The following is an 8,100-nucleotide window of genomic DNA, read 5'->3' on the forward strand; positions in this document are numbered from 1 at the left end:
ATGTGCTTTCGGGTGTGAGGTACTATTGTTGTGCATATGTTGTATATGTTATACATCTTTCATCTATGATGTGTGCACATGTAGTGTGTGTACATGTTGTTTATGCAATGTTATGTACAGGATGGTACAAATAGTGTTGTGCGAATATTGCATATGTGATGCTATGTATGTATTGTATTGTGCGCATGATGTATATGCGGCGTTGTGAGCATATGGTGCTGTGTGCATGTTGGATATGTGGTGTTGTGTACATATGATGCTATGTACATGTTGGATATGTTGTGATATGTATAGGTGGTGTTACATTCATGTTGTACATGTGGCGCTGTGTACATGTGGTGTTGTGTTCATGATTGTACAAGTGGTGATGTGTGCATGTGGTGTTGTGTACATGTTGTACAAGTGGTGTTGTGTACATGTCATGCATGTGGCGTTGTGTACATATGGTGTCGGGTACAAGTTGTGTGTGTGGTACTGTGTACATGTGGTATTGTGTACATATTGTATAGTGGTGAAATGTACATGTGGCATTGTGTACATGTTGTGCAGGTGGTGTCGTATACATGTGATGTTGTGTACACGTTGTGGAGGTGGTTGCAGTGTACAAGTGGTATTGTGTACATGTGGTACATATGGTACTAGTGTAGATGCATGTATTGCATGGTGTTGTATGATGTGTGTAGTTGTATTTGTGTGATGCACGTTATGTGCATGTGCACATGGTTGAGGAGAAGGCACTGGGTGTTTGTCGGGTGTGGAAACCAATCCAAAGTGTGTACATAATAAAGACAAAGGTAGAAGCTAAGGATTGATTAAAGGAGAAGTATCAATATTTATTCCATTTTTATTATGGATATGATTTATGACTATGGTATATGATGATTATATGTGATCTATGATTATGGTTTATGATGGTTACATGTGATTTATGATGTTGATATATGATGGTTTTGTTTTGAGCTAACCTGATGTGATATGTTTATACATGATGATTTGGTCAAAGATGCTAGTTTGACTTGTTGTGACAGGAATAAACAAGATTGCAAGTATACCTTATTGACGAGCTACTAATGAGGTATGATTTGAAGTTATTTCAATTTATTTTGAACCTAATGGAAGTTATGTGCTTGGAATAGGAGTGCATGAACGTGTCTGATTGAGTGGTTGAAATCGACTGCAAGAATTGGAAGCAACAACAAAAGAAATCGGAACATGAAACAATATGTTGGTAGAGTACTTTAGGAGCAGGGCCATAATGGGACACTGGTACCCAATAGTGTCCATTGATTTCCATGAGCATGCTATGACCGATATGATGGTTTTGAGGCAGGTATATGAGTTGGTTGTTTGACCTTCCGATGCGAGGAAGCCTTGCCAAGGGATGGATCGCCCGAGATAGGGGATTCTGAGAAACTTGGAAGGTGAGTGACTGCATGTTGGGCATGGGATCCCCCGCAGCAAGTTTTGGGGCTTAAAACCCGAGTTTTGGTCAATTGTATTGTAAGACTTCACGAACTGCGGGTGCGGAGCGCGAAAGTCTAGGATGAGTCATAGGTTGTCTGCCCTAAGAATTGTAAAATAATGTAAAGTTGTGTCGACCTACCCATGGTCCGCGGACCATGAGATTGTATAAATAGAGCAAGGCTCTAAGTGTAAAGATAGTTTTTGGTAGAAAGCAGATAGATAGAATAGTGAATGCATGGTAAGTGAATAGAGGAAAAGTTGAAGTGTATTGAGTCGTAGTAGTAGGAAGAGGCTCTACAGCTGAGTGCACAGAGGCCTAGTAGAGTCCGCAGCTGAGTGCACAGACCCCTGCAGCTGAGTGCACAGGGTGGAGTCAGGTCTATAAGTGGGATTGTACTTGGATTTGAAAGATAATAAAGAGAAGTTTATTTTGTGCATCTATTCTTGAATCCGTGGTTGAATGTTATGCCTTACTTTTATTCTGTTCATTTATTACGCGTCCTTGATGAATACTTGTATGAATGCTTATATGTGAAGTTAATCTAAGTAAGCAGCTAACAAAGACTAATTAAGGGAGACTTGGGTGAATAACACGGGTCGCGCTGCGGCTAGACCTGCGTGAAGACAGTATCACAAGGCGCAGGGTGCTCGTAGGTGCGCATAGCGCAACAAGTGTGAAGGTTGGACCACATTCCAATCACCTCATATCAGACATCCCTAGGGTGCGGAAACCTGGTTCTAGCAGCCTCCCATACTACTTCAGGTGAGACCTCAGTTCGCACTCTGCAGATTGTTGCTAAAAGGGCCAGTAGTACCGGGATTTGCTTGGCTAAATCACTTCCGAACCTGGGTCAGGCCCCACTAAGCCAACAAATGGTTCCGTTGCCGGGACCAAGATCTGCATAAGGGATGTCTGATGTTGTGCCACTGGAACCCAACAAAGAAGGAAATTGAAGAGTGGTTGGACAAGAATATTCACGAGTTCGTGACATAGGAAAACAGAACTCCGCAAGTATTTGAGAAAAAGTGGTTGGATCGCTACGTGTATACGGAAATCCATGAGATTTTCTTTGCATCCTTTCCTTCTGAACTGTATGAGTGGATCACGAGGTTAGTCGACAGCCAGGGAAGGTGTAGGCTCGACCAACTGATAGTGTGGACTCCGGAATTAGTGTGCAGACTGGAAGCCTCAGAAGATAAGATAGCACGAGCTATGGACCACTAGCTCAATTGAATAATAGGAGGATTTATCACTGAGTTCATGGTGGACACGACCGTCAGTTACAGCGAGGTAGAGTGACGTTTTCTCAAGGGACCGTGAGGTAAGTATATTAAATCTTTGAATACCTGGATTAAGATGTTGTTATGTGAAAAGCGGTTTATGCGAATAAATTAATGTTTGGGACTACGCAGAGTGGAAGAATCTACAGAAGCGGAAGTAGTAAATAATTAGAAAATAGTCCCTTAATTTCACTCTCGTGGGAGAGCAAGGACGAGCTTGCGAAAGTTTCTCTGAGAAGCGCGGTCATTTTGATAAGACAGTGGATTCCATGGTTACCACCCACACCACCACCCACTTCACCTCCTTCACCTCCATCTCCACCAACTCCACCTCCACCACCTCCATGGTTCAGTATAGCGAGCGCGATCAAACTACCAGTATTCAGAGGAGTAGGGAATGAGGATCTAGACCAATTATGGTTCATGGTAAGAGCAGTATAGGAAGCACAAGGTGTCACGGACGACAACATTAAGAGGGCTACATTGGTGATCGCGCTGTATGATCACGCATTAACATGGTACATCAAGCACTCTAACGACCACACAAACGTAGGAATAGCAGAGATCTAGAATGTGTTGAACAGAGAATTTAGTAGGCCAAAATAAGAGACATAGTCAATCATCGGGTTTAAAGAGATCGCGATGCTTCTGGGTGAGAGCCCCTGGGATCTGGACCAAAGGCTAAAGAGTACGATCCGTGAGGCCAATATGATGCTAACGGATGCACAGCATCGCGCATGGTTTGTAGCATCTCTGACAGCATACTTGAGGACAAAGTTGTCACAACAGAAACTTTCTACCCAGGCCGAAGCATTGGAAATGGCGATGAGATTACATGAGACCTCGATACAAGACCTTGGGTTGGGAGTTCAACAAATCCACGCGCAACTACAGAATCTGTGTTTGGAAATGCAAAGCTTGAAGCAGGATAGGGCACCGCAGCCAGAGGTGCACGAGGAAGTATGGTGCATAAAGTGCAAAGGCCAGGGCCATGACAAGGATCACTGCCCAGTATTTGCAAACTACTTGGCAGGAGGAGGGCCAATGCCACTGAGACCGGAGGCGCAGGAAGGGACGAGTGTGGCACCCGCTTTATGGTGCGCAATCTATCAGACTGGAGGGAAACACATGACGGACAATTGTCATTTGCTGTAGAAATATACAGACACCCCAGCAATTGTTTTGTAATTTATGCAGGTCGGTAGGCCACGATGAGCGCACTTGCCGCAGTTACAAGCTAATGATGGATTGGACCCCAGCCTGTAGGATGCAGACCGAAATGCGAGCCCTCGACCCAGATGCGGGGATGACATGCATTGGATTTCAAGTGCGAGGTCGAGGATGAGGTGGAATGGGACCAGGAAGGAGCATCGGATAGCTAATTTGTTATTGCGGAGGACCAGGGCACTATGACCGCGATTGTACCAACCTGACAAGGATATCTTGTTCGTATTGTGCTTAGTTTGATCATGAAATAATAGACTGTCCTACGTTGATTACAAAGATGCACGAAAAAGGGGTATTCCAGCCTCCCCCGACTCAGAATATACAAATGATGAGGTCTGAGTCGCGCGAAGAAGACCCGAATGTGAACATGATGCTCAGAAGCGGTGCAACTACGGGGGAGGATAAGGGGAAGCAGCCTGAGGAAGATATGTGGGTTCACAAGGCTTCTGCGAAGGAACCCGAGTTTGACTTAAAACCTGCAAAGGAGACATTCATGGAAGCTAAGAAGAGCTTCACGGAGGCCTCCACTTCAGGTAGTAAGGATCAACCAGAGCCAGGAATGGATCCTTCAATGCTCACTACCTTTCTGGAGACATGCATGAAATGGCTGCGCGAAAATAAGGCAGTTAAGGGACTACAGGAGCTGATCACCAGGTGCGTGGGGTCAGGAGAACCTTGCGTAGTCTGGAACTTGGGGAAGCATGCATTGCACACTGGAAGAGAAGTGAGGTTGACTGCGCAGATTGGTGAGTTGATGGATCAGGTAATCCTAGATCTGGGTTCGGACGTGAATGTATTACCGAAGCAAACATGGGAACGCATGGGCAGGCCTGCATTACAGTGGTCCCCTATTCAATTATGAATGGTGAACCAATAGAAGATTTTGCCCATGGGGAGGTTGCAAGGGGTAATAATTGATATTGAAGGCGCGAGCGCGCAGGCGGATTTTGAAGTGATAGAGATTGTCAATGACAACAATCGCTATCCCGAGTTGTTAGGAATAGACTAGGCCACCGATATGAGTGGAGTCATCAATCTGAAGAAGCACAACATGATTTTCGAGAAAAGGTCGCTATGCGTAGCAGTCCCACTAGACCCATCCGAAGGAGCGCGCTACACTGAACTAGTGTGCGACGACGATAGCGACGATGATTTCGATTGTATTTACAAGATAATTGCATGATACCAGGATTGGGTGAATCCGACTGTAGATGGGAGGATCTCGTGGGAGCGCGAAAGCTCCTGCACTTCGGATTCAAACGAGGAAGTAGAGCGATGGAAAAATCCGGTGCACGAAGTCACGACGCTGAATTGAAACATGATGATTAGATCACTGCGTTGCATGACAACATGTGCATGAGAGTTGCTGACATATGATGGATTGACAGCGGTGGATGAATTCTTGAGAAAATTTGAAAGCGCAGTACCAGAACAACAACGGTTCGATGCATTGAAATGGGCACTGCGCGCAACACCTGCACGATGGTTGGGTACACATCAAGGAAATTTTGAGGACTCGTGCGGATGCAGAAGGATGATGCGCCTACTGTTTGGGAAGCTACAGCTACAGTTAGAAGACAAATACGATGGAAGAGATGACCCATGTACGCACCACGCGAAATGGACCAAGGTCTACGGGGAAGAACCACAACCCGAATAGGTACACTTATTCTACCATACCTGGATGTCATACCCATGAACTCGTATATTGAGACAGAAATTTGACATGGTATGGGCAAATGAGATGTCTTGCGCGAGGGATTCTTGTTAACATTCACATTTGAAGACCGGTGGTCGAATACTATTGACGATGCGCTGCAAGCAGTAAAAGTCTTCATCTTCAAAATACCACATGAGACATTAGAAATGCTGCAACCAGTATGGGCAACCCAGTTAAGTAGCGCTATAGAATGTTATAATGTGCAGGTAGAGGAGGATGATGATGACCCCCGAAATATTGATATCCCAGAAACTGAAGGCTGTTGCGAGGTTCGAGGACCATCAATTGAGGATCCTAACATCACCGCGCCACTAAAAACAAAGCAGGTAAACATTGGCACAGAAGCGGAGCCGAAGTATGTGACGCTTGGGGACTATTGGGACAATGCTATGGTAGATAAGGTCGCTGAGTTACTCCACGAATACCAAGACTTGTTCCCGACCAAAATCACGGACTTAAAAGGGATCATTGGCGACTTAGGGATGATGAAGATCACTCTAAAACCGGATGTGAAGCCAGTTAAGCAGCGGCCTTACCACTTGAACCCAAAGTATAAAGAAAAGGTCCGCGATGAACTAGATAAAATGCTCGCAGCCAGAATTATCGAACCAGTGGAAGAATCCGATTGGGTGAGTCCTATGGTAGTGCAGGAGAAAAAACAGAAAGGCGAAATACGAATATACGTGGACCTGACGAAGCTCAATGACGCCTATGTTCATGATCCATTCCCGACACCATTCACAGATGAAGTATTGGAGAATGTTGGCGGTCAGGAAGCTTACTCATTTACGGATGGATTCTCAGGGTACCATCAGATTAAGATCGTGCTGGAAGATAGGAGAAAAACAACCTTCACAACAGAATGGGGTTGCTTTCAGTACACCGTTATGCCCTTTGGATTGAAGAATGCGACAGTGATATTCTCACGCATTGTGGTGGTGGCGTTCAAAGAATACATCCACAAGTTCTTGGAGGTCTATTTGGACGATTGGACTATCTTTAGATTAGTTAAGCACCATGTAGCGAGCTTACGGTTGATGCTGGATACTTGCCACCAACACCAGATTGCGCTGAGCATTAAAAAGTGCACCTTCCTCGTTCCCTTTGGCAACCTGTTAGGCCATGTGGTCTGCAAACAAGGCCTGATGGTGGACCCTGCGAAGATTGCTATTATTCTGAATCTGGAAGCACCGCGCAGTGTCAAACAGTTACGCACTACTTTGGGGAACACTGGCTACTATAGGAAGTTTATCAAGAGTTATGCCCAAATAACCACGCCGATGGAAAAGCTATTGAAAAAAGATGTGACATACTGCTAGAATGATGATTGCATGAAGAGTTTGGATGTCCTAAAGGGGAAACTGGCCTTTGCGCCAATTTTGGTCTTCCTGAAATGGGACGTGGAATTTCATGTACATGTTGATGCGTCATGTATCGCGTTGGGAGCCGTACTCACACAGGAGGGCACGAAGGGTGTGGATCACCCAATCGCGTTTGCGAGTCGAAGATTGTCCAAAGCAGAAAAGAACTACTCCACCGAACGCGAGGGGTTGGCAATGGTGTACGCGTTCCATAAATACCGACACTATTTACTTAGAGGACATTTTAAGATGTATACTGACCATTCCACATTGAAATATTTGGTGAACAAGCCTGTGTTGGGGGGGCGCATATGCAGATGGCTGTTATTGTTTCAAGAATATGATTTTGAGGTCATAGTCAAGCCAGGACACTTAAATTATCAAAAACTTGGAAGACTCATAGAAGAGCTTGATTATTGCATTAAAAAACATAGAAATTTATACACAGAGACAGCCGTAGATGCTACAACAATCTGCCGACTGACATTTATGGTTCAACAACAATGGCCGACTACCGCCGCTTGCTGCCGACTAACATTGATGACTCGCCGACTATCGCCGTCATACGGTCAGGCGTGATTAATGTTCTAACACCTCCCCTTAATCACGATGACCTAAACTTTAACTTGCCTGCTAGTCTAAGTCTCAGCTAGGCTTACAACAAAACATTTCATTTTTGTCTTCTTGCTAAAAGGTCCATGCTTGTTCCTTTTCTTTTGCTGGTGCAGTTTCATCTTCACCTTTATCGGTTTCCTTATGAAATTCCTTTGCTCCTTGCTTACGTACTTATCGTCAACAACCTCTTCTGGATTGGGATGCAATGCAAGATCTCGAACAAGGTAATCTAATTCATGTTCTCCCCACTTTCCATGAGGAGCCACCAAAATGCACTCATCCTCGAACATGAGTGGCCTCGGAACAACATCCATGGTAGTATCCTCCACAATCGTAGTCATCTTGAAAGCAGATCCAATAAAACTTCTAACAATTGGGTTATGAGAGAAGCAAGTTTTACTCTGAGTGATTTCTTCAACAACATGATCCTCA

Source organism: Pinus tabuliformis, chromosome 3_1 (genome assembly GCF_031772625.1).
Source record: "Pinus tabuliformis cultivar Carrire ecotype Pingquan chromosome 3_1, CPIR1, whole genome shotgun sequence".
Taxonomy (NCBI): Eukaryota; Viridiplantae; Streptophyta; class Pinopsida; order Pinales; family Pinaceae; genus Pinus; species Pinus tabuliformis.